The sequence below is a fragment of the Marmota monax genome, unplaced genomic scaffold (assembly GCF_021218885.2).
Source record: "Marmota monax isolate L192 unplaced genomic scaffold, Marmota_monax_Labrador192_F-V1.1 WCK01_AAM20220418_F8-fsc00038, whole genome shotgun sequence".
NCBI lineage: Eukaryota > Metazoa > Chordata > Mammalia > Rodentia > Sciuridae > Marmota > Marmota monax.
Genome location: NW_026692498.1, coordinates 3,182,595 through 3,208,368, shown reverse-complemented (window position 1 = coordinate 3,208,368; position 25,774 = coordinate 3,182,595). Strand labels below are relative to the sequence as shown.

At 61.1% G+C, this 25,774-nt stretch overlaps 1 long non-coding RNA gene across 1 annotated transcript; it reads right to left on the bottom strand.

Annotated features, from left to right (window-relative positions):
* Nucleotides 1-289: 289 nt before the first annotated feature.
* LOC124092836 (uncharacterized) lies at nt 290-21,623 on the bottom strand. The gene is made up of 5 exons (XR_006851704.2): nt 20,561-21,623; nt 9,427-9,623; nt 8,585-8,711; nt 4,714-8,493; nt 290-2,820 (listed from the first exon to the last, which is right to left on the bottom strand). It is a non-coding gene; the product is annotated as an uncharacterized LOC124092836 (long non-coding RNA).
* Nucleotides 21,624-25,774: the final 4,151 nt, after the last annotated feature.

Below are 25,774 nucleotides of genomic sequence, written 5' to 3'. Positions count from 1 at the left end.
ACAGCCCTGGGCCACCCCAGGGTGGTGCTGTTCCCCTTGAAAAACCCAATAGCAGTGACAAGCCACCTGTACCACGCCAGGGAGACCAGCGTCAAGGCCCTCATTTCCAAAGAGGACCGACCTCACACGGCACAGACAACATCACTGCTGGGGCCCTTCGGGGTGCTTTTTCTGAACCTGGGACGTTGGTGGCCGCTGACAGGCTGCAGTGATTTTCCCAGCTCCCATCCAGGGTCTCCCCTCCCCCGCCCCGTCCTGCCCATCTCCCGGAGGCCATCGGGGCTGGCACTGGTGCAGAGCTGGCCGCCAGGGTCTTGCAGCTATCAGGAGCACAGCGGGAACTGCCTGTGACCTGGGCTCCAAAGTCCCGGCTGGGCCACAGCCTGCAAGGTGCTGGGCTTGGCAGGTGTGACTGTGCCTGTGTGTCTGCTTCTGAGAATCCACTGTCACACTGAGGGTGTGACAAGAGAAAATGTGAGAGGCGGCCAGCCAAAGGTGACAGGCAGTGAGGAGGACACTGTGGCAGGCGCTGGGCACTGAAGGCCCAGTCCTTCCCGTCTCCTAAACTGCTGCTGTGCCGGGGAGCGGGTGCCCACCTCACAGGGGTAAGGTCCTAAGGGGAATCAGACCCAGCGCCTCCTCCCGTCCTCCTCCCCAGGAGCTCTGAGCCCAGTGGCCTGGTCCTCCCAGTGAAGCTGGAGCAAGAGGGAAATGACGCTGTCCCATCGCTGCAAGATCAAGAGGTACTGGCCAGCGCAGCGGCCCCGGTGCACACCTGCTGCGGGTACCCGGGTCTCGGCACAGTTCTGAGGACCGTGCCCAGAGTGCAGCCACCAGCCCAGGCTGTGGCCCACCTTGTTCACCTCCTGGAGGCTCCAGGTCCCTGGTCCCCCTCCCCCGCAGCTCCCAGCAATCCCGCTGGCCCAGGGACATCACTGTTCTTTACCAGACTGTGGCGCTGAGCGGGAACAAGGCCAGTCACCCAGATATGTCCCGGCCTTGTGCTCTCAGGAGCGGGGAGCCCCGGAGGACCGGGCAGGAGCTGGCCCTGAGAACACAGAGGAGAGGCCACGGGAGGCCAAGGGGTCTCACGGCTTCTCTCTCCTGAGCAGGAGGGAGCTCAGGCCAGAGCCAGGTGCCAAAGGAGGCCCTGTGCGGCCTGCTCCTCCTGGGGGGAGCTTCAGGGGGCCCTCAGTACAGCCCCCACTACCCACCGCCCCCCTCCACCTGCCGCCGCCCAGCTCCCAAGGCAGCCAGGTAGCAAGGGTGGCTGGGGGCTGGGCAGCTGGGCCACCACCATCGGACCAAGGCAGGAGCCCAGACGTCCAGCAGCCCCTGGCCCATGCAACTGCTGGTTTCCTTTGAAAGCTGAAAGGAAAAATGGGGACTTTACAGTGGCATGTTCCCCGGATGCTGAGGCCATGAGAGCCCTCCAGAGATGGTCCTGCACGTGCCTCACCCAGTCCACTCGTCACACTCCCCTGTGGGGACAGGCTGGCCCTGGTCTCCTTTCGAGGCAGGACTGGCCCAGGTGTGTGTCTGCCCGTGCCGCGTAGCGCCAGGGACCCGCCAGGCTGAACCGCAGGCACCCCCCCACCCCCATTCCAGCTCTTCAGTCCTTCCCAGTCCCTGAGTGTTGACCCCGTCTGTCTTCTGAAGGGACACATGGCTTCTATTGCGATCTCTCGGGTCGTGGGTTTCAGGTGACATCCTCGGTGCTCAGTCTCCACCTCTCATTAGACCAGCATCTCCTCCAGCCCTCAGAGCAGGGGCACCCCAAGCACAGCGCACCACCCTCTGTTCAGGGTTTGTATTGGGGAACTTCAGGGGCAAGTGTGACCAAGGGTTTCCCTTTCCTAAAACTACTGTCCCCGGGGATTGACAGCCACCTTATACTACTGTCCCTGGGGATTGACAGCCGGCTCTCTTTCACAAAAGCTGACTCGTTTTCTCATTGAACCTTCCGGAGGCCACTCCTGCCCAGCCTCCCGCACCCCACCAGGGTGGCGCCACCCAGAGAGCCTGGCTCTTCTCCCTTGGCTTGGCTCTCCTCGGGCTCCTGCGTGTCTGGCTCTGGGCATTTTCGGATGAGAACCCGGCTGTGGACCGGGCAGGGGGCGTCTCTGGTGGGGGGTCCCCATAGAGGGCGGGGACTCTGCAGCAGCAGTTCTCCGTCCACCTCACCCCTGCCCTGCTGCGTTTCACTCCGGGAAACTTTAAGTCCAGAGGCCGAGCTTGGCGCTGGCCCGTGTGTCTTCAGGAGCCTCACGGTTCTACAGCCACGGCTGCCTCCTCGCCACGCGCCCTTCCATCTCGGCCTTTGCCACGTAGCTCTGCCTGCTTTGGTGGCCATCCCGTCCCTGCCCACGGTCATCCTAGGTCCCCTGGCCATGGAGGCTCCTCCCCTGCCTCCCCGCTCCTCCTCTGCTGTGCCCAGAGTGCCCCCACCTCGGTCTCAGCTCCTCACCGACCCCACGTCTGATCAGTGTCTGACGAGGAGGACAGGGAGGAGGACAGGGAGGAGGACGGGAGGAGGACAGGGAGGAGGACTGGTGTCCTCCTCGGCACACGGTGTGCAAGGCCAGAGCCACGCTCCACCCTGATGCTGCTCTTCAACATCAGGGCGGAAAGAACAGGAAAAGGCGGCTTCTCCTTCCCTCGACCTGCAGATCCGGCGGACGGCCCTCTCTGGCCAGGGTCAGCTCTGCCACCTTTAGCCTTGGCTAAATCCCAGCTTCCGGGAGCCAGCGAGGTCAGAAGAGCAACTCAGGAGCACCCAAGCTGTAGAGCAGCTGTGGTTCTGGAACCGTCCTGCTCCCCCTGGTTGGGAATGTAATCAATTGATCAAACATAAGTCCTCTCGTCAGCAGGGCGGTCCCCCGGAAGTCCACTCCTTCCCTGTACCCCAAGGCTGGCAATGTCTGTTCCAGCTTTAAAGACAATTTAGCCAATTTTTGTCCCCTCAAAGAGTTTGAAGCACTTAAAAAAAGAAAAACCCATTGTGACCACGATGCGCGATTGGGACTCATTGTCTTAGCTCATTGCCGCTCTCTAAACAAGAGCTTCAGGCTGTGGAATTAGGGCCTTTCTATTTTTGATGTCCCCATTTCTCAAAATAGGTGGGGTGGGGCCGGCTCTGTCCCAGATTGCCCGCCAGGGCCCTTGGGTCTGAGACAGCGCCTGCGGTGACTCTCAGTTCCACTCAACGCTGGGCCACACTGTGCTCCGGCCAGGGCACCGGCCCCCACCAGGCTCCACGGGGCAGATCAGGCAAAGGATGCCTTCCAGGATCCAGGAAGAGGGAGGCTGGTGGCTTTGCTGAGTGACACAGAGTGCAGAACTTTCTACCAACGTAGCTGCTCTAGCAAGACCAGCGCCTCCAGGCTGACCCCTGACATCTGCACCTGCCCTGGACAGCCAAGTCCTCCCCAGCTGGGGACCCAGCTGACACTCCCAAGGTGGCACAGTGCCTCGGGACTCAGTGGCCATCACTGGAGGCAGCCTATGTGCTTGGGTGGCCAGGGCGTGTCACGGGGGTTCCACGCCTTGGCTGAGGGCTCAGGGACATTGCTCTCCACCCTCTGCCCTGGCTCTACCGGAGCTGGAAGGGGTCGGTGAGGTTGGCTCTGCCCATACACCCCCAGATGCCTGGGCCCAGCATCGGGAATGAAGGGCCGCTGCAGGGCCCCTGTGTCCCCACCTCTGGTGACCAGGGCCGGGGCCGGGCGGTTCCGCTGGATGGCATTGGGTTGCCCTGACTGTCCATGCAGTGGAAAGCAGAGGCCCCCAGGAGGTGCTGAGCCAAGCCAGGCTTGGGACAGAGGGAGGGGTCGCTCTGTGGGGGCATTGCAGTGCCCCCGCCCCCGACATGAGGCAGAGGTGGTGAGTGGGTGGTCCAGGACCAGCCGAGGGCAGGGAGAAGGTTCACTGCATCCTCCTTCTTCTCCTCCCTTCCTAGGGGCCCAGCCTCCTTACGGGATGTGGCACACTGTGGCAGTTGTCTTCATCTGGGACCTTGACATCTGTGCCCACACTAGGGAGCCCAGGGGGACATGGCTGGCTAGTTTTGCTTCCTGGCCTCTGGGCTACTGCCGAGGAGGCTGGGGAGTGGAGGCTGGGGGGTGGAGGCTGGGGGGTGGAGGACTGAGTGGGTCGGAGCCACAGACGGCTTTCTTTGCAGTCCTGGGGGTGAACCCACACACAATCTGATACTGAGCTTCATCCCTGGCCCCTTTTTTATTTTGAAATAGGGTTTCACTAAGTTGCAGAGGCTGACCTCAAACTTGGAATCCTCCTGCCTCAGTCTCCCAAGATGCTGGGATTACAGGCCGCTGCACCTGGCAAAGCCACGGAGGACTTTCAGAGCAGGTGGGTGTGACTCTGGAATGTCTCTAAAGCATCCGCCGTGCCGTGTGGAGCCGTGACGCCCACTGTGTGGTCTGGGGCCCAGGCAGCTTGCCTCCTTGCCCGGGGCAGCTGGGCAAGACTGGGAGAGTTTGTGGGGGAGGGTTGTGTGTTTGCCGGCCACGCGGCTCCGCAGACTGGATACATTGGATCAAAAGGACCCAGTCCACTTATGCTCGGTCCCAGGTCAAGGGGCTGCTCTGGCCCCGGCCCTGCTGGCTGAGCCCGAGGAGGCCAGGGAGTATGAGGCCCTCGAAGCAGCCCGGTAGCCCACTCCGAGGCCACGCCTGGCCACTCCTCCCGGCCCACCTCTTGGTACCCCACAGTGGGGCATGAGTACGGTCAAACGCAGCGCTGTGGACGGAGGACAAGTCAGTGTCTCCCAGCTGCCAGGCTCCGGTGTGACTCTCATGTAGCCGCAGGACACAGTGGCGAGGCCCAGGAAGCACCGGGCGTCTGTTTGGAAGAAATGGAACTCGAACTTCATCTCATGCCGTCCACAAAGATCGATTCAAGATGAGCAAGGAAGACCCACGATCTTCTCCAAGGAGACCCAGGCAGAAAGCGCCTCAGACAAGACCTAAAAAACAGACTAGAAGTCCGGTTAGATTCGTCCACACCAAAACTGCTTACCGGATGAAAAGTCCCCGTAAGAAATGGAGGAAAGCCAGGCTGGGAGGGGACATTCACAAAGCCCACCCGACCGCAAACTGCGACGCGGCCCCTTCTAGAACTCCCAGGACTTCGTGGTGAGAAGGCAAAGAGCCCGAGAGGCGGGGCTGGCGGCGAGCAGGTGTTCCCAAGAGGGAGCAAACGGGCCGGGGTGGTGGCCCACGCCTGTGATCCCAGCAGCTCAGGAGGCTGAAGTAGGAGGATCGCAAGTTCAAAGCCAGCCTCAGCAACTCAGCAAGGCCCTGAGCAACTCAGCGAGACCCTGTCTCTAAGTAAAATATAAGAAAGGGCTGGCGTGTGGCCCGGGGGTTAAGCACCTCTGGGTTCGATTCCCAGTACAAAAAAAAAAAAAAAGAGGGCGTAAACAGAAGGCCCTGGCCTGCCGGCCGGGTTCCCTGTCTACCCAGCGTCCTCAGCTTCCTGTGTGGCACCTGGCTTCCAAGGCCACCGCTCCTGCTCCTGCTCTGTCCACGAGGCGTGTGGAGCCCACTCCCCCCTCTGTGCCCTGAGGAGGCCATTACGGCATCACGAGCCTCCAGGGCAGAGTCTGCCCAGAGATGGGCACACTGTCCAACCAGTCAAGGAGGGGCGATCTGGGGGCTTCCTTCAGAACCATGGGGAAGAGAGGGAATTTCATCCCACTGGACCTGAAGGAGGCCAGAGTCCCTGGTGACCGCTCACTCTGCCTTGGCTGCAAGTGGATCTGACAAAGAAAGAAGCAGAGTCAAGAGGGGAGCAGCTCCTGGGTCCAACCCAGCCTGAAGCCCATGTGGCAGGTCTCGGAAATGGCTGCCACTCTTCCCATCGCTGCATCATGGATCTAGAGTCCTCCCACTCAAGGGACTGAGTCTGCTTTTCCACTCCCCTAGACCCTGAGCCATGTGCTTGCTTTGGCCAAGGCTGGTAGCAAATGCAGAGGCTGGAGCACACCCGCGAGCAGGGCCGGGCCTGCCTGGTGCTCTTGGGCCGGCCTGCTGGAGGGTGAGACACGCACAGCTTACTCACCCCCGTGCCCCTCTGAGCTCCAGGACCAACCGGCCACCAACACCAACAGCCACCATGAGGCCCAGCTCATCCTACATCAGTTTGGGAAAGAAGAGGCCCAGCTCATCCACTGGTCCCTACTGGGCAGCTGGCCAGTGGCAAACTGCCCCGTCCGCTCACAAGCTCAGGAGCAATATCAGAACCGGCTGTTCGAGTCCAGTGTGGGGAGGGTTTGTTACGCAGCAAGAGCTAACCAATACGAGAGGCCACCTCTGGACCTCTGGTCACACGGAGGCCCCCCGGGCTGAAGCTCGGTTCAGCGGGACTCCTGCTGTCCTTTCTGGGAGGAAGCTCACGGTGCTGCTCTCGTCCATGTCACCCTCAGCCATCCTTCCCTTCTCTCTGTGGGGAGGGTCACTGACCACGGTGTCTTATTCCAGCCGTGGTGTCTGTGGACGTGGCTGACCAGGGCGTCTTGACCCACCTCCTGGGCCATCTCTGGCTGTCACCCGTCACACCTCAATCTGTTCTCAGGCTGACTGTCACCTTCCTGCTTCCTGGAAGCTTCTCCCCTGGGCTGGTGACACTGCAGACTCAGAGGGGACAGGTGCCTGCCCTTTTTCAGGACTCAGGGAATGGCCTGCTTCCTCTCCATTCTGGGACAAGCGGTGTCCACCGACCACGGTGGCTGTCTCGGCACCAGGCCCCGCTCACCCCCTGCTCAGCGGGGCGTCCTCCCGGCTCAGGACTCAGGCCTCGCCTCGTGGGAGAGACAGGTGGCCTCCTGCAGAGGCAGCCACCCAAAACCAGGCCTGGGACCCCTGAGGCCCGACCCACTGCTGCCCTCCACGGGTGGCACGGGAGCTGGGAATGGGAGCAGGGGCTCTCTGCAGCACCACGGGCACCTGGGCACTGAAACCAGGGAACGCCAGAGGCCTGCCCAGGGTGGCCTCTTCAGGAGCTGGAGGTGGGAAGAGGCAGAGTGCCTGGAGCTCAGGGCTGGGGCCCACCGGCCCAAGAGAGGCCCAGAGATGCCATCCCAGGGGGCTGAAGCTAACTGGCTGGCCGTCTGTCCCCAGACCAGGACATAGAGCTCCCAAGGTCCACACCTGCCCCTCTGTGTCAGAAAGGCCCTTCACAGGCTACCAAGGGCGTCCATAACTGCCCAGAGGCCGGGCTGTCCAGGACTACCGTGGCCAGCTGACCCGGGAAGTACCAGCCCTCGGGAGACAGGTGTGGCCCGCTGCAGCTTTCTGCACCAGGCCCTGACAATGGCTGGCTCCGTGCTCCCTGCAGCAGGGAATCCAGTCGGGAAAGGGGATCAGAGCTCTGCTAAGAAGTGGAAATGAGCACGTGGCCCGTGGGCCCTCCCTGTCCCTGCCCTCCCTCCTTGTGGCCGGACTCTCTGTGAGCACTTCACTCCTCCTGGCCTCCCAGGGGACTCCCCACCACTCTGCCTCCAGCCCGCCAGCCAGCCTGCGTCCTGTTCTGTGGCTCCATGGCCCACCCGGGGAGATAGCCCATCCCAGGCCTGGCTGACCACCTCGCCCACTTAGAGCCCCAGCCTGTCCTCTCCTCCGCCAGGAGTCCCAGGCTAACCGGGCCTCTGAGGCCTGGTGGGGAAGACCCCCACGTCACGCCCAGGACACAGTGGGCCGCACCCACAGCCTGCACCCCATTCTCTAGGAGAGGCAGCCAGGGAGGCTGGGCTCTCCAGGTGGCTAGAAGACGAAGGGCCGACTTGAGGGTCCTGTGGGGACCTGGGACAGGGAAGAGACACCACCATGACAGAGACCCAGGACCCCAGGCCAGCAGCTGGGGCCGTTCCAGCCCTGAAACCTGCACCGTGAAGCAAGGCGTGCACTCCTGGCCACCTGCTCCCCTCGGCATTAAGGGATAGCAATGGGGACGGCCCTGGGCAGGGTCGTGTCCCTGACGCCCAGCTCTCCTCTGTCCCTTCAGAGAGGTTGGAAGAGGCTGTGCTCAGCCACTGGCCTCCTGCAGCCAGGGTGGCCTCCGGGGCAGTTCCAGGAGCTGGTCCAGGCTGCCCACCTCCTCACTGGCGTGGACCCTCTGCACACACCTGCGGTGCCCAGGGCATGTGGCCCCTGAGTCCTGGAACCAGAGCCTCACTACAGCCCCAGGGGTGACCAGGAGGCCCTCCTGTTCTCTGGCCTTGGACAGTCCCCACTCCCAGGGCCTGAGGGGGGTGACCAGGTGACTGAGCTTCGACATGACGTGGTACTTTCCGGAGAAGTCTCTAGAGTGGCCTCGGTGGAGCCGTCTGAGCAAGCTCAGAGTCGTGGGCCGTCACGAGACGGCGGGGGAGAGGAGGCTTCGTGCTTGAAACCAGTCTGTCCCTCGCTCCGCCTGGGTCTGCAGCTGTGCCGTCCTGGGCAAGTTGTCCACCCAGTCTGGGCCCCACTTCCTCATCTGTAAAGTGGGGATAAATCCGTTACAGTGGACGAGACACCAAGATAACACTCCCACGGGTTAACAGAGAGAATGCAGGTCGGGTTCATACCGCAGCCTGGCGCCAAGCCTCATGGAATGCCGTCAGTGTTCAGGTGGCACAAACTTCACTTCACAAGTAGGAAAACTGAACCCAGTGGGCGCCGGGCCCACCGGGGTCACTGCAGCCACTCTGCAGGCTGAGGCAGGAGGACCAAGGTTCAAGGCCAGCCTGGGTGACTTAGGGAGGCCCTGTCTCAAAAACCAAAGAATGGCTGGGGCAGGGGCAAAGGTGCTCTGAGCCATCCAGGGCTCCAGGGCTGTCCTCCCCTGCCTGGGATTCTCTCGGGACAAGGGACGCTGGCCACATCTCGCTGCACCCTGGGAACAAGCCGTCCACCACACAGCGCACTGGAGGGAACCCGATGCCCACAGCCAGGGAGAAGGGTGTCGGAAACCTGAAGGTCACCAGCGGGGCTGGCGGGCACCCCAGAGACCTTGCCTTGACCCAGGGAAACAAGGCCGTGTGGCAAGCTGCCACCAGGGGGAGCCGGCGCCGCGCAGGGGCTGCCTAGAGGGAGCCGAGCAGGGAGGTGCTGCCCCACCCCTGCCTGGGCCTTCCAGGGCCCAGACGTGACCAGGTGTCCCCAGGACCCCACCCTGAGTCCGTGCGCCATGCTTCGGGATGCCAAGCAGGCTCCTGGGGGGCTGCAGTGGGCGGTTGCCCCCTCCCCTTGACTCGCCGGGCCACCCAAACTCAGCTCCTCAATGCCACCCCTAAAGTGACGGTCAGTGTCTCCTACTGGGGGAGGTGAGCCCCCAGGGGAGGCTCTGTCTCCTGGAATCTAAGTGAAACCCCAGCCCCTGAGTTGTGCATGGTGCACATACAGCAGGGGCTCAATAAACACCACTTACCTGGCTCTGCCTGCTTCTCCTTCTGGGAGGCACAGCACCTCCTGCCCTGCTCCCTGCTCGCTGTCCTGAGGCCCTCTGCAGCGGGGGCTGAGCGAGTCAGGAGTGGCCAGTGGCCACCAGGGAAGCCGCCCCACAGGTGGTCGTGAGCCGCCACGGGGCTGCGAGCTTCATCCCAGCACACCTGGTGCTCTGGCGCCCTGAAGACCACAGGTGTTTTTACATCAGTTTGGGAAAGAAGAGGGTCATGGAGCAAAGGGTGAGGCCCCTGGGGCAGTGGCCTGAGACCCTGACTGCAGCCCCTGCAGAGGACGAGGACTGGGGTGCAGGAGGAGTGCCCAGGCCCCGGGTCCCAGGACTGTGCTCAGCTTGGCCTGAGGTGGATTTGGAGTAGGCAAGAAAACACCTGCCCCTGTGGGTGGGTTTGGCCCCCGATCCTGGAGGGGTCCCCTCCACCAGGGACCAGCTGCTCCCACCGTTGAGCTGTGTGGCCGGCCTGGGCAGGGGCGCCTGGGCTGCTCTCACTAAGCCCTTCCCGCTGCAGGCTGTGCAAAGCCTGCGGCCTCTCCTGGGGCCCAGGACTGCAGCGCCCTGGCTGAGACCCTCATGGCCAGGTGTGGCCTGAGGCAGCTCAGTGGTGGGCAGGGTGGGAGGGCCGGGGAGCTGGAGGGGAGCAGCCTTATCCAAAAAATCAAAACATTTTGCTTTTAAAACAAGAATCAGGCGGCGGGCCGCCACCCCTGCAGAAGCGTCCCCAGGTGCCAGCATATTACTGGCTGATGTGGAGGCTGCCTCCTGAGAGGGGGCAGCTGGACAGTCCTGCTTCACTGGCTGCTTCAAAGCTTCCCTGTGGACACAGAGGGACAGATGGTGCCCCCTGAATGATCGCTTGCCAGGTCCCTGGTGGCACTTAGCTGGGCAGAAGCACACGGGCCTTGTGGCTCTTAGCTGCAGTTGACCGATGGCCGTGGGAGGAGCTTGGTCAAGGGCACAAAGGCCCATCTGCCCACATGTCCTGAGTGTCTGGGTCTTGGGGACGTTGAGCCCCTCCTGGGCTGGATGTGGTCAGACCTGGCAGGGCCCTTGGCAAGCGTCACTTCAGGCTCTGGCCCAGGTAGGAGTGGGCAGCCCAGTTCCGACAGAGGGAGGGGGTCAGCAGGCAGGGTGACCTGCGGGCTTCAGAACTGGGTGCCCGATGGTTGGGAGAGGCCGGCATTGCCTTGGAATCACAGTGCCCATGGGCTGGGCCTCTTAACAGTGAGAGCCGTGGGTCCCCATGGTGCTGGTCACTGTGTCCCCTTTCTCTGCAACACTGCAGGTGGACCCCTTGCCCCCTTCACCTGTGAGGACACAGCTTAGTCCGAGGCCACGTGGCTTTCCCACGTTCCTTGGTCCCTCCTGGCTCAAGCACTGCCGTGCCGCGCGGAGGCCTGCAGTTCTTCCCGTCCCAGCTGTGGGAGGCAGAGCGCCATCTGGGCCTGGGCCTGGCCGTCCACCCCAGAGCGGCAGCCAGCAGCCCCCCGGGAAGTTCATGGAAGCCGGCCTCTGTGCCGAGTCCCAGCTGCAGGCCAGAGAGCGGCCTGGCATGGGAGGGCTCCAGCTGTCCTGCTGAGGGACACAGCTGGCCCTGGCCCTTCCTCTTGGGTCCTGGCCCTCCTCCTCTGGCCTCCTGCTGTTCCCCCGGGCTGCAGAGGTGATGGGGAGGAGCACCAGGAGCACATGGGGCCCTGCAGTTTGTGTCGCACATTGACATTGCAGCCACTGTGGCTCTGGGTGGCTGAGGACCATTTCCAGGTAAGTGGCGGCACAGAGTGTCCAAGGGCCTTGTTTTCCAATTTGCAGGATGGCCCCGTGTCATTGACCCTTCCTGGCCTTGGCCCCACTCCAGGTCCTGTTTTCCTGCCAAGAGGACCTCGATCATGTGGGCCCCTCCATCCCTCTGTCCCTCCATCCAGTGCTTCAGATGGCCATGGTTTGGGCTTCCAGGAGGTCCAGTCTGCTCTGAAGCCTGTGGCCTTGGCCACCTGGCCCATGGGGCTTGGCTTCTTAATGGTAAGGAATCCCCAAGGGAGGAGGTCGAGGGCCCCCTAGAGGGCAGGTGCTGCTCCACCCCACTGACCCTGGGCAGGGCTGTATTGAACACAGGGCCTGACATAAGGTGGCGCTCACCCCAACCTCAGCCCTCCCCTCCAGGCCTGCCGCCACCTCAGCCCTCCTGTCCAGCCCTGCTGACACCACAGTCCTCCCTGTCCAGTGCAGCCCGCTGTCTCCTGGATTGGGGGTCTTGCTCCTGAATCTCGGGGGACACTGAGTGAGGTCTTGGAGGTCACGTCTCTGGGCCTCACTTGTGCAGGGGGAACTCGGAAGGCTCGGATCCTGCCCCAGCTGCCCCAGAGTCGGAGGCAGGCTGGGTCCCCAAGAGCCTCCTCTTTCCACCCATTCCTCATGGCCTCTGAGGCCCCCTGCTCCACTGGACGCGTTCAGCATCATGAGCACAGGAGGGAAGAGCCACTCCCCACTGGCCCTGGCCCACGCAGCACCAAGCAACAGACAGCCTGAGCCGCGGCGTGGGGAGGCTTCCCATCACCACAGCGTCCAGGGCCCTGAGGAGCCCAGCCACTTGGCCGCTCTGGGGTGGACGGCCAGGCCACTCTGTGAGCTGCTCCCTCACAGGGAGGGAGAAGGAAAGGGACCCCAGGTAGGGAGCCTCCCAAGGGGCCACTCTGCGCTGGGCACTCCACAGCTCCATCGGGGCCTCCCCACCTCGAAGACAGGAAAGCTGCTCTCCGGGAGCACAGGCCAGGGTCACCAGCTCTTAGCAGCAAAGCCACAGCTCAAAGGCAGGGTGGTGTCTTCAACGCTCCTGCTCCCCTGCACATGGTGAAGGGGGCCTCGCTTCAGATGTCACGTGGGCTGCAGGCGGCTGGGCCGTGAGTGACTCAGGCCTGGCCCTGGGTTGGCCAGGAGCAGTTGGCAGGTGGCTCTGGAGCTCAGCCTTCCTTCCTGGGCCGGCCCCTTCCCCACACTGCCAAGGCCCAGCACCTTCCCTGGGGAGGCATGGGTGGGCCCGGCTGCAGGGCCAGGGCTGGGCATGAAGTCCCCCTGGCGTGGGTCCTCCCCAGTGTCCATGTTGTCTGGGGACCTCTGCTAGAGAGTGGAGCGAGGGTTGAGACAAGCAGCCCTTCCCTGCTGGTTCCAGAGGGATTCCAAGCTGCAGGAACACTGGGCGGCAGAGTGGCTGAGCCTGCAGGTCTGTCCCCTGAGTTCTTGTGACCTTGGCCAGCCCTTGGAGCAGGGCAAATGCCCATGGCCAGGTCCCCTGCTCCAGCGGCCACCGCACCTCTCAGCTGGCTTCTGCATATGCTCTCCTCTCCTGCCCTGTGTCCTGCCCCAGGCCTCCCCCAGCTGTCCGTGCTGGGAAAGCGGTTCCGAACGCGGATTGGACCCCGTCCACTTGCTGCACAAGGCCCATGCCCACAGGAAACGGCTTGAACTGGTTCATCTGACAAACCAGGGTCACGTCTAGAAGGCGGGCATGGCTGGCCTGTCGGGGACAGCCCGGGCCCCCAAACCTGAAGAGTCTCCTCGAGCCCCTGGACCCACATCAGCTGTCCCGAGCTCCCTAAGCCAGAGCCACTGCCAACCTCACGTCATTGCTCGTGCCACTGAATGGCTTCCTGATGACATTCATGTAGAGATAGGCTTGCACAGCCCAGTCCTTCCTAAAGGTTCAAACACACACCGCTCGTGGCCTGTCCCCCTCTTCCTCTTCCTCCTCCTCCCAATGGGCTGACCACCCAGAGGTGGGTCAGCTCTGCTCATCTGCTGTCCCCAGTCAAGGGTGGTCCTGCAGGTCTCCACCAGCTTTGCAAAGTCAGGATGCAGACCTGCCAACCTGTGTCAGGGTGACACCTGCTGGTGGCTCGGAGCTGCAGGGACTCCAGCCTCGTTTGCATCCTTCATGCACTGACAGGACTCCTCAGGTGGGCAGAGTCCCTGGGGGCTGACTCCCAGGTCCCTGTCCAGCCCCCGAAGTCCTCAGTGATGGGCCTGGGACTGTGCAGGGCCCAGAATCTGCAGTTGTAACAAGCTCCTGGGGGTGCCGAGGCCACAGCCCTGGGGTCCCCCCTGGCACGGCAATGATCTCCACAAAGACTCAAGGCAACACATATTTACAGGAGACCATGAGGTGCCAGGCTCAGGTCTAGGCTCTGCGCACAGCAGGGCTCCAACAGGGTGCACACTGAGGACAGGCACCAGTATGCAGGGGCAGCGGAAGTGTCTGCCCTGGGTGACCGTCACAGTGACGACCAGGGTGGGACCACAGTCGTATCCAGTATGTAGCTGAAGTCCGGGAGATGGACAGGTGGAATGTGTCCACCATCTTGGTAACGACAAAAAAGAAGCACAAGATTCAGAACCTGGAAGCCAGCACCATGTTCTGCAGACCTCACCCAAGACCTCACCCAAGATCCCACCCAAGACCCCATCCAAGACCCCATCCAAGACCCCACCCAAGACCTCACCCAAGACCCCACCCAAGACCTCAACCAAGACCTCACCCAAGACCCCACCCAAGACCCCACCCAAAACCTCAACCAAGACCCCACCTAAGGCCCCACCCAAGGCCCCACCCAAGGCCCCACCCAAGACCTCAACCAAGACCCCACCTAAGGCCCCACCCAAGGCCCCACCCAAGGCCCCACCCAAGACCTCACCCGAGACCCCACCCAAGACCCCACCCAAAACCTCAACCAAGACCCCACCTAAGGCCCCACCCAAGGCCCCACCCAAGGCCCCACCCAAGACCTCACCCGAGAACTCCAAAGGGGGCAGAGGCCCAAGACCGCCATGGGACGTGAGCACCCAAGGGCAGGCCACAGGCTCCCTTGTGGCACAAGATGGGCACGCGGGATCTAACTTGAGGGAGGGTGGCTGGACAGCCAGGGGGCTTCGCCTGCTGGAGCTGTTTACCAGGGGGCAGCCCACTCCTCACAGTCAAGTCCACTGGAGACACGACCTTGTAGAGGTCCCAGGACAGGTAGGGGCTCCCCCCAACCAGGTGGCACAGATGGACTGAATGGCCAGTGTCCCACACAAGACCAGAGAGCAAGGAGAGGTGTCAGGGCCTCTGCAAGGAGGGCAGGTCGACCCCGAGTCACCAGGCACTTTTTCTGGAGCCGAAGGGGCCCATTGAACAGCAGACCCTGGGAAGGGCTGGCTGCCGTGGGATCAGACCACCTGGACTGCGGGGGCCACACAGCACACCTGGGTGATGTCATAGCAGCTAAAGGCAGGAGTCAGGTGTGGACTCACACCTGCCAACGCAGTTCTACACAGGTGACACCACCTCTCTGCCCCACATGGACACTTACCAAAGGAACTCACACCCATTTTACAGATGGAAAAACAGACTCAAAGGACACCATGAGCAGAGCAAGGATTCAGCCCCCAGGTGCCGTGTTTGCAGGTGACACCAGAGCTGCCATCTAGGAAGGGCCACAGTGAGGCCACAGCCAGGCAGTGACCACATCAGTGACCGTCACAGGTACAGAGGACAGGACAACTCTGGTCCCTTGCCTCACCCTCACGTGGGGTTAAGCTAATCACGCCGGCAGGTCGACGGCCAGAACACAGCCCCAGGACTCAGCGTGGTCCCACCGGCCTCTGGGACTCAGTCCTGCTGAGACACCTGGAGCCAGCACTGCCCAGCTGGCCTGTCCCAGGCATCAGGTCCATGGGAACCACCACCTGAGGGGCGTCTGCTGTTTTGAGAGGCCCAGCGGGGGACAACGCCTTATGCAGCAGCATGTCCTGAACACAGGGCTGCGAGGAGGAGTGGGGGCCCTGCAGGAGAGCCCTGGTCTGCAAACGAGCCCCAGTGCTGGTGGCCGGGCACCTCCACTCAGCTCTGCCGCCCAGGGCTCCCTGCCGAGAGCCCCGCTCTCCTACCCCAAGTCTCCGTCCTTCGCTCTCCCCTCTGGGTCTTCACGTCTGCTTGTAGGCTTCAGGGGGTCCTCACTGCCCGGGTTCCCACCTGCCCCTGCAGCCCTGGCCTTGGCTGGAGGAGGGAGAGGTTTCTGTCTCTCAGGAGCCTTGGGAAAGTGCTGGGAGGGGCGAGATGCCGGGAATCTTCTTCACAAAATGCGCCTGAATTGAGAATGGGCCTCGCAGGGTGGTGGTGCCCAGTCAGCCCCTGAGCTTCCTCGGGCCCATGGAGGCTGGATGGGCACAGGTGCCAGCTGGCCACCAGAGCCTGCACACCACCTCGGAGGGCCGCTTGGTCCTCCCAGGAGCCAGCTGACCCGCTCAGAGTAATTGCCGGTCCCTGAAAATGTGACTTGGAGAATGAGCCCCAGGCCTCACTGTCTCCTACAGCTTGGGCTGAGGAGGCCTTGTGCCCAGACAGGAGCACAGGAAGAAAAGCCCACGCACCCCGGCTCTCCAAGACACCCAGGCTTCCGATCATCTGGCTACTTGTCCCTCGAACCCTCCAACAAAAGTCCTGCAATTCCCAACAACGTGACCACTCTGTCCAGTACCTGTGCCTGTGCAGACTGCCCGCTGGGGTTTTGAGCAGCAGCCACGAGGCGGTAGGACGGCCCCTTGGAGACACTGCACCCCTGCCCAGCCCTGTCCAGGTGGGGACACACTTGTCCTGGAGGCCCGGGAGGAGCCAGGGGCCTGAGCTCCCAGGACAAGGTGGGCACAGCCTCTGAAACATCCATTCCCTCCAACTCCCCGGGAAGAGAGATCACGTGGTTGGTTGGCCGTGGAGGTGTGTGTGGGCTCGGCAACGCGGTGGGGGGCAGCACTCCTCTGCACACCTCTGAGAGAGGACACCAGGTGCAGGGAGGCTTCGCACCGTGACAGCTGCTTTGTGACCTCTGCTCTCTGATCTGGGGGCAGAGCGTCTGTGTGTTCCGACCCACAGGCAGCTCATAGGACAGGGGCTGTGCCTCGAGCAGCTGCGGCTCTTGTGATGCCCCAGGCTGGGCACAGAGCTCAGGCCCCTGGCTCTTGGCTCCGTCCTCTCTCAGCACTCCCTGGCCTCTCTGCAGGTGACCTCGCAGGCACCGCCCAGGGATCCAGCCGCTTCCCGCAGGATGGGCTCTGCCCTGCAGCCCTCAACTCACAGAGTGGAGCTGGGCCTCTCTGGCCTAATTTGACCGGCTTCTGTCCCAACCCTGCCAGGGGGTCCAGCCAGACCCAGTGGGGGTCTAAGCTGAGGGTGGGGTCTGGTCGGGAGGCCTGGGGTCCCAGGCCAGCAGGACACCTCCCCCAGAAGCTCTGAAGACAGACTTGACTGCAGGAGGGAGGGCTGTCTGCGTGGAGACCAGGGAACTGAGCGAGCACTGGCCCCACAGGGAGAGCCGGGCCTCTCAGGGGCCCAAGATCCACTGTGACAGCACCCTCCAGTCGCCAGAGTCATCTGAGTCAGGGTGTGCCTCCAGGCACCTCTCAGGCAGGCCGGCTCGGTGTTCCCAAGCCTCTTCATGAGTGGAGCCTGCCCTGGGGCCCACGTCTCTGCTCCCAGCACTGGGAGTGGGCGTCACCAGCCCATGGAGACAGCCAGCAAGGAGACGGCCTCTGAGCTGGGTGAAGGTCTTGCCCCTGGTCACCTCTGTACTGAAAGGCAGAGCTGGAATTCACACCCGGTCCTCCTGACCATGAGGCAACAGAGCCGCTGGCTTCTAGGGGACACTGGCAGGAGGGCCAATGGGATTGTCACCAAGCATCCCCGCGTCACTCGATGTGCTCTTGCCAAGCCCAGTCCTTGACCCTGGGGGATGCCTCTGTTCAAGGCTGCTGCACATGCCCTTGGAGACCTGGTCTGCGCCAAAGGCACTCGGGGATTCATCCACTGCTGCCTCAGATGGAGGAGGCCAGCCCCTGTGACAGGCAGTCCCCTGCTCTAGCGGCAAATCCCAGGGGAGGGGCCACATCCTAGAGTGCACAGAGCAGTCCTTCTCTTTCTTTAGTAACTGCCTGGGGACGTAGCAGAAATCTGGGCAGAGTAGGCAGCTCAGTCCCACGACTTGGTGGCTTAAAACCATCATCAGTTTGTGGTTTGGTGGCCCAGTGAAGGGCTGGGCCCAGCTGGGCGGGTTTTTGTTGGCCTTGCTGGATTTGTGCCTTCCTCTATGGTCAGCTGGAGGTCAGTGGTTTCAGACTCATGTTTGGCAGTGGCTTGCAGGTGGGTGATGGTCAGGGGGCATTATTAGGGGTTCCTGGGGGTTCCTGAGCCATGTCTCTCACTATCGAGGTGCATTCACCAGCTGGCACGGTCTGGCTGCATTCAAGGTTGGTGAGAGCCGGTCCAATGGACAAGCACCTACAAAGCCTCCACTTGCTTCATGCTTGCTAACGTGCCATTAGCCAAAACCAGCCATGTGGCCAGCCCATGTGTGAGGGGTGGGTCCCCCCCATGGAGTCCCTCCACCATCAAGAATGTGGGCCCGTTGGTGCGTCTGTGGCAGGAGGTGCTCCTGTGACTCCCGGGTGTTTGTGGCCTGGCCCTCCTCCTCTCCCCACCAGTGCACAGTCCTGGCCACAATGGCCCCTGGGGAGGTGGTTTGATTTCTGGGGCCTCCTCTTCTGCAGTGGCTGAGCTCCCCGGGCAGGAACTACAGCATCTGTTTGTGCTTCCCTGCCCCTGGCGTAGGGTCTGCTGAATGCTTACTGGTTGTTCATTAAAGCATTGAGTTTGTTGAGATGGATTGGAAGTGAAAGTGGCTGCAGGTGAGCAAGGTGTTAATTAGACCCAGGATCTGGAACTCCAGATGGCAGAAGAGACCCGGCCTCCGAGAAGCCCTCTCTCAAGCCTGTGTCAGTGTGATTGGATCCCCTCCAGCTTTCTGGGGCACCTGCTGCCGCCCAGCAGAACTTACAGATCACAAGTGGGCCAGGCTCTGAGCCCGGCTTGGGGGGCAGACCTTCGGAGAAGCTATCGGGAGTGATTGAGTTTCTCCCCAGAACATGCCCACCTGCCGTATAAGTGGGGCTCAGCTGCAGAGAACAAGCCCCCCCACCCCTGCAGCTGGTTGCGGTGGAAAGGAAAGCCCGGGGTCATCAGGGGAAACGAGACAGGAGCTAAGCAAGTGCTGAGGAACGACTCTGAACACAGACTGGGCCAGCACAGGCACCGCTCCCTCTTTGCCAACCAGAAACTACCCACTCAGCTGGGAAGCTGGTGTGCCACCCCCGACCCCAGGGACCGCCACCACTGCCCCTGTCACAGTCAGCACAGCTGGATGCCACCTGGATTAGGACCCTGCTGAAGGAAAGCTAGGCACCACCTGGTGTGCTCACCTGCTGGTCTCCAGGCAACTGTGGCTGAGCTCTGCCCGTGTGCAGGTTCAGCGGGGCAAGCGTGCCCATCAGGCGGGAAGGCTGGGGTCGGGGGCCACATGTCTCTCTCCATCTCTCAAATAACATGAGCCCCCCAAAGATCCCTTCACACACTCTGGTCCCTCATGAACCCAAGCCAGCAATATCTGTTCTCAGATGGGCACCGATTTCTGCTCACTGACATCTTTATGTTTGCCTCCTCTCTGGGCCAGTGATCTCCCTCCCTGTTCGTGTCTTGGTCAGTACTTTGGTAGAAGTTTATGGCTTTCTTAATGTAAGTCTCGTGATTTCTTGTTTGATTCTCACATGAGATATTTTCTATCGTTTGTTCTTCTTTTCTCCCAATGCTATTTCCTAAGTGTTTTTAGATATAACAATGATGTTATTGTAGGTCATCGTGCATATGTCATTCTAGTTCCCAAGGGATTTAAAGAACTCAGTTCAAATGTATCTGTAATAAAAAAGGACTGTGTGTGACTCGTTATCTTATTCAACTGCTGGGCCGGCCTCAGGTGGTCCAACTTGCAGGGCTGCGCCCTCCACGGGGAACCATCTGTCCCTGCTGGGAGGGCGTGGCTGCTGTTTTGCTTGGTGCTGAGGATGGGGCCAGGACCTCCCACGTCCAGGCAGCCACACCCCAGCCTGGCTTGGTCTTCCTGACGCCTTCCTCTGCCTACAAGGAAGCTGGCTTAGTGACCCTGCACGGACGGGTTTCTGAAGGCTGCAGAACTTGAGAGGTGCACCGTCTCTGGCGGCACAGGGCTGGCACTTGCCCTCTGGGTCAGCCTGCTCGGTGTTCATGAAGTCCCCAGCTGTGTTAAGGGATGGCTGCTGCCCTCTATGCTAGTCAGCTTACTGAGCGTCAGGGTTGGTGGCTGTCCCCAAGCAGGGACTCCAAGACCCAGCCTCCTCTTTTCACCTTCCATCCTCAACCCACGGCCTCCAAGTCAGCTGAAGGTCGTCTGCTCTCCAGCCCACAGAGAGGGAGGGTGTTAGAGGAGGGCTGTGGGTGGGCAGTTGGGATGCACCCCACAAATCCTGGGCCCCGTTCCTCTCACCTGGTGTTCCCTGATTAGATCCCAGAACCTGGGTCCCCCTAACTGCCAGGGACAGGGACACACGGTCTCACTCTGTGCCCAGCAAGAGGCAGGAACAGATCTGATGGGCAGAGCCGCCCTGTGCCTCTCCTGCACTGCTCCCACCTTCTGGGTCCCTCCTGCTTGTCTGACCGGTTACCAAGAGATGCGTCTTAGAGACGCCCACTACAGGGCTAGGGTGGGGCTCAGAGGGTGGCCTGAGCCTGGCCTGCGCCAGGCCTGGGCCCATGCCCAGCACCGCGACCAGACCAAACCAAACCAACACGGCAGTGGCCTTCAATTTCTGGGGTGCTTCTTGTTAGTGTTTTGAGACCGTACTCTTTGGTACATATTTTTATTAAAGTTACATAGGTACAGCCTGAAGAGTCAAGTTGTTTCAGAAAAGAGGCAAAATTTTTCTGAAAAGAGCCAAAGAGGGCTGGGGATGTGGCTCAAGTGGTAGCGCGCTTGCCTGGCATGCGCGCGGCGCTGGGTTCCATCCTTAGCACCACATACAAAATAAAATAAAGATGTTGTGTCCACCAAAAAAAAAATAAAAAATTCTCTCTCTCTCTCTCTCTCAAAAAAAAAAAAAAAAAAAGAGCCAAAGAGAAGCCAAGCTGGACTCGGGGCTGGTGGCTACTGTCAGGCTGCTCAGTCCTGTGGCAAGGGCCCTCTGTGTGGTGACTGCAGGTCTGGGAGCCCCTTACCTGGGGTTTTGGACCCTCCTCCTCCGACACTCCCTTCCCGCCTGGCCTGCGGTCTCTGCTGGCTGGAGGGCACGCCACATGGGGTTGTGGTGGTCACTGCCAGGCTTGCCGTCCTGGCAAAGTCGAGAGTCGACTCCCACCTCTCCCGGGATGAGCACACGGGCGCCTTCAAGCCAGACTCCCCTCCACACCGTGAGCGCTTCCTCGAGCTTCCGAGCAGGGGTCTTGGCTGTTGAAGGCTGAGCTGTGAGCAAGGACCGGCAGGGACAACTTATGTCTCACGGGAGAGGCTACTGCCCCCATGAGGGTCTCCCGCGTGTCTGGCTGCACCCTTGAGAGCAGCGAGGCCCAGGACTGGGGGCTGGCGCGTCTCCTGGACCTCAGTCCGTCACCCAGAGCTGCTGTTGGCAATGCTGGCAAAGCCCGTCCGTCTCCCCAGCTCCGTTCTCGGCAAATGTCCTACGTCCTCTGCTGCCTTTGACCGCTCCTCTGCTGGGGTCACACTTCCGTGCTCACTCTCTCCTTCAGCTCTGCCTGTCTGGCCAGATGTGGGAGCAGTGAGTCCTGTTTTCACCTCCGATGCTCCTGTTGGGACGCGTCCTCTCCTGTGCCTCCCACTCGTCCCTCTCCGTCACTCTGGACCCTCCCTTGGTTTCCAGTGATCCAGAGTTTTGAGGATTCAAAGTCCCGAAGCCGAGTCCGCAGTCTCAGCCTGCTCTTTGCCCTAGGAGGTGACTCTGGGTGTCGTGTGACTGGGAGCCTTGGCTGCGGAGGCTGCTGGCCACAGGGAAAAGGGGCTCCTGGGGGGGTGTTCCTCTCCATTCTCCATTCTGTGGTGTGGCTAGGAAAGAGTGGCCAGCACTTTTGCTGCTCGAGGGCCATTAGCCCCTCATATGAGGTCCACTTGAGCGATGGGGGCCATGGGAGCCACTTGGAATTCCCAGGAGAGAAGGTCCCACTGCACCCAGGCCAGGGGCAGGACTGTGCCCTGGACTCCTTTCACTGACAGCCTGAGGACTCTGGCATTGAGCAGGGTCTCTCTCCATCTCTCCTCCTGCAGCCTCAGAGCTGCCCCTGAAAGGTGCCTTCTACCCTCCACCCAAAGAGGGGGAGGGAGGGGGAGGGAGGGGGAAGGAAGAGAGAGGGAAGGGGAGGGGGGAGGGGGGAGGAGGGGGGGAGGGAAGGGGGGGGGGGAGGGAGGGGAGGGAAGTGGGGGAGGAAGGGCTCATCATGACAGTGTGTGTTTTCCATTCTGGGTTTTAACCCTATTGTTTATTCTGACCCCATTTTATTGTGAATTCTGCTAAGAACTTGCAGGATAATATTTGTGTTTTTTCCAATTTCCGTGGATGTTTTAATAGGTGGGATTCCAGTGTCTAGTCTGGAATGTTTCTGGAATCCGAAGTCAGCCCCTGTGTGTGCGGCTCTGCCACAGGACTCTGATCTTTGCAGTTCAGATTTTCCTGGAACAGAGTGAGGGGATCACCAGTCCAAAAGGTTGTTTAATTTTTAATTTTCTTGGAAATCTTTTGCTTTCCCTTTGACCTCAAGATTGCCCTCTGTCTCCCATTTGTTTATTAGTGGCTTGCCAGGCACGGGAGCAGAGACGGGCACGGGCTGCCGCATGGTCCTGGGCACCAGGTCACTGCAGGCCGAGCACCCTCCTGCGGTCCCCATTGTCTCCATCCCCCATTCCCTCTCCCTTCCCTGAAGTGCTCACTTGCTGCTTTACACACACCCTGGAAGCCTGTGTTCCTCATAAAATACACGCCAGTGCTTTTAATTTGCATAACTGGTGCCATGCCATCGAGTCCTGCTGCTTTTAACTGAAAACCCCAACACAGACTTTGGGTGTCAGCTTATCTGTGTGCGCACACGTCATGGTTTTAACAGTTGCATGGAATGGGAGGGTTGGTCTCTGCCAAGCTGTGCTCACCAACCCCCCCGGCCCCACCAAGGATGCTCAAGAGCTCCATCCCCAGGTGAAAGACTGCAGGGCGGATGGCTGGAGTGGCCTCTGGGGACGGGTAAGGATGGCCCTGGGGCTGAGACCAGGACTGCCCCTGAGCTCTCCAGAGCTTTCCAGCCAGCCCTGCCAAAGTGGGTCCTGCCTCCTACAGCTTCTCTGCAAGTCCGGGCCTGCACGCTCCGTCTGCCTGCCTAACATGTGTCAAACACCAGCCCACTGCCGTCTTGTCTGCATCTCACCTTGTGGAACCCACCGTTCTGCCACATCTGAAGAAACCCACAGGAGGTCTGAGCCTCGATTCACGTCCCTTTGCCTCCAGGGATCGTCTCCTGTGGGTCGCGATTGGTGCTGTCCGCCCGGTGTCCAGAGGCTGTCCAAGCTGCCTGGCCGATTTCTTCCCTTCATTCACCCAGCCATTTGCTCAACTTGCTAAGCCTCCCGGTGACACAAAGTCCCTGCCCTCGGGACCTGCCATTCCAGCAGGGGACAGACAATTCCCAGAGGCAAATGTGCATTATGTTGAGGTGAAAAGCTATGAAGGCCAAGCAGAGCAGGTCACAAATAGGGGGCCACGTGGGACAGGCTCAGAGCCAGGGACGACACCTCCAAGAAAGAGACTTTCCCGAGGACCGCAGGGAGTGAGCGGCAGAGGAGCTGGGCCCCGTGTGCAGGAGGCCCAGCATGGGCAAGGCTGGAGGCCGAGGGAGGCTACATGCTCCTGGAGCAGCACAAAGAACAGTGGCCAGAGAGGGTGGCGGGGAGGTGGGGTGACATCCATGTCTGACCACCTCCCATGTCTGACCACCTCCCCTGCGTCCAGCAGAGACTCCAAGGAAAGGCTCCCCTGCTCTTCCTGGGTGAGAGGCTGCTGCGGGGCTCTTTGGTAAAATGCACACGAACCTCAGCATCTTGACTGTTGGGGTGCACAGTGACATTGAATATGGGTGTGCAGTCGTCACCATGGTCCACCTACGAAACTTCCTCACCTCCCCCCTGAACTGAGGTCCTGTCCCATTAAACACGACCCCACCCTCCTGCTCTCTGTGTCGATGGGACGGAAGCCTCCGGGGCCTCCTCCGAGTGGAATCCTGGGTCCCTGTCCTGTGTGTGGCTATGTCCTCGAGGTCCTTCCAGGTTGTGCGGGTGCCAGGCTTCCTTCCCCTCTTCCTTATGACGACGATTATTACTTCAGTGCTGGGGATGGAACCCAGGGATGCCCTCCTGAGCTGCACCTCCCACTCTTTTTATTTTTTCTTTTGAGACAGGGACTCTAAGTTGCTGAGACTGGCCTTGAACTGGCATCCCCTGCCTCAGCCTCCCAAGTAGCTGGGATCACAGGCGTGTGCCACCCCACCCGCCTACTTTCTTCTAAAGGCTGAATAACACTCCGCTGTCTGGATGGACGGCCCCTGATTCATTCAGCCCATCAGCAGACACGTGGCCTCCGCCTCTGGCCATTGCAAACAGCTGCTGTGAGGGCAACATGCCGACGTCCTTCCGTGCCCCGATTTCTCTTGTTCCAGGTACACACCTCCACGTGGACCTGCTAGGTCACACAGTATTCCATGGTACTGTCCCCCAGCCTCTACACAGCCCCAGGGTGATGTCCCTTATCTCCACGGGGCAGGGGCTGCCCTGGGTGAGACGGGCCTGCTGGGGTCCTCGGGGCCTTCAGCCCAGGAGACATGCCATCCCACTTGTGCCTTCGAGACCACTCCTGCTACGTGGTGAAAGCCGGGACCTGTTCCCAGGCTGCTGTGAGACCAGGCAGAGGCCAGGGTGCCGCTGTGGGGACAGCAGTGCTGGGTGATGGGCGCCGGGTCCTGGGGAAAGTCTGAGATCCCCCGAGCAGGCTGTGCCCCCAGCACTCAGTTGCCGTTACAAGGAAGAACAGAAGGTTGTTCCTGGGAGCCAAGTGTGGAGCCAGAGAGCCATGTGTGACCACCTCCCCAAGGTCGGGCGTCCCCGGGGAAGCGACAGGTGAATAGGAGTGGGCAGTGACTGGAGGCAGTCAGCGTTCTGCACAGGAGTAATCCATCTTCCTGTGTTCAGACAGCGGTGGAGGCCGTGTGACCAGAGGGGGAGTTCTAGCCCCCCAAGGCCAGGTCCCCGTGGGACACCTGTGCAGACCTTAGTGAAGAGTCAGTGGTTGCAACAGAAACGACCTTTAGGTCCCTGGAAAGTAACCTCCACACAGTTACCATGGTCACGGGGTCAGAGGTCGTCTGCAGCAAAAGGCCCTCGAACCAGTGGCTTGTGCAGCCGACCAGAAGCTCACGGCCAAAGCAGGGGGATCTAGAGGTCTGAGCAGGTTTCCCTGGGCTCCCGGTGGACGCAGTCAGGTGGGCCATTCTGTCATTGGGCCAAGCAGCGGGACTCCAGGTCACCGAGCATCCCAGCTGAGCAGCAGCCTGTGTGGACGCAGCTTTGGGCCTTGGCGGCTCCTCCTCCGAGGTGTGTGGTTCCTTTCTCTCCGTGTCCCTCTGCTCCTGCCCGGCTTTCTTACCAGATTTACTTACAGATTCAAGCTCCCCGTTCCACCTAAATGACCTTGATCCAAGCCAGGAGAGCTGGTGCACACCTGTGATCCCAGCAGCTCGGGAGGCCGAGGCAGGAGGATCGCGAGTTCAAAGCCAGCCTCAGCAACTTAGTGAGGCGCTAAGCAACTCAGTGAGACCCTGTCTCTAAATAAAATACAAAATAGGGCTGGGGGTGTGACTCAGTGGTCAGATGCCCCTGAGTTCAATCCCTGCACCCAATAAATAAATAAATACCCTGGACCCAGCAGCTTCCTGCTCAGCCCCAGTCCACTTACCCTGAAATCAGTTCCGAGACACTGCTCACCGCAATACTGCAGGACCCGATTCCTCTAGGACCGACGCCCCTCCCGCTGCGCCCTGGGCACTGGCGCTTTCACGCCACCAGAGCTCCTGTGCTGTCCCTGTGTGGGCCGGGCCTGGCAGGGGCACCTCTTGTGCTGGTGGGGGCCCCGGGAGCTGAGCTGGGTATCCTTCTGTCTGGAGTGCGCCACTGGGAGTGTAGGTGTGGCCAGTGGCTGAGTGCCCCTAAGTCCCCTGTTGGAAATGCAGCCTCGCATGGCATGTGGAGAGGGGCCCTTGGAGGGGGACAGGGTCGAGTGAGGTCCTGGGGTGGGACCTCGTGATGGCATTAATGACTCTACAAGAGGACGGGGCCCTGTCTCTCCCTGTGATCCCTCTGCCGTGTGGTGATGCAGCTCGAGCCCT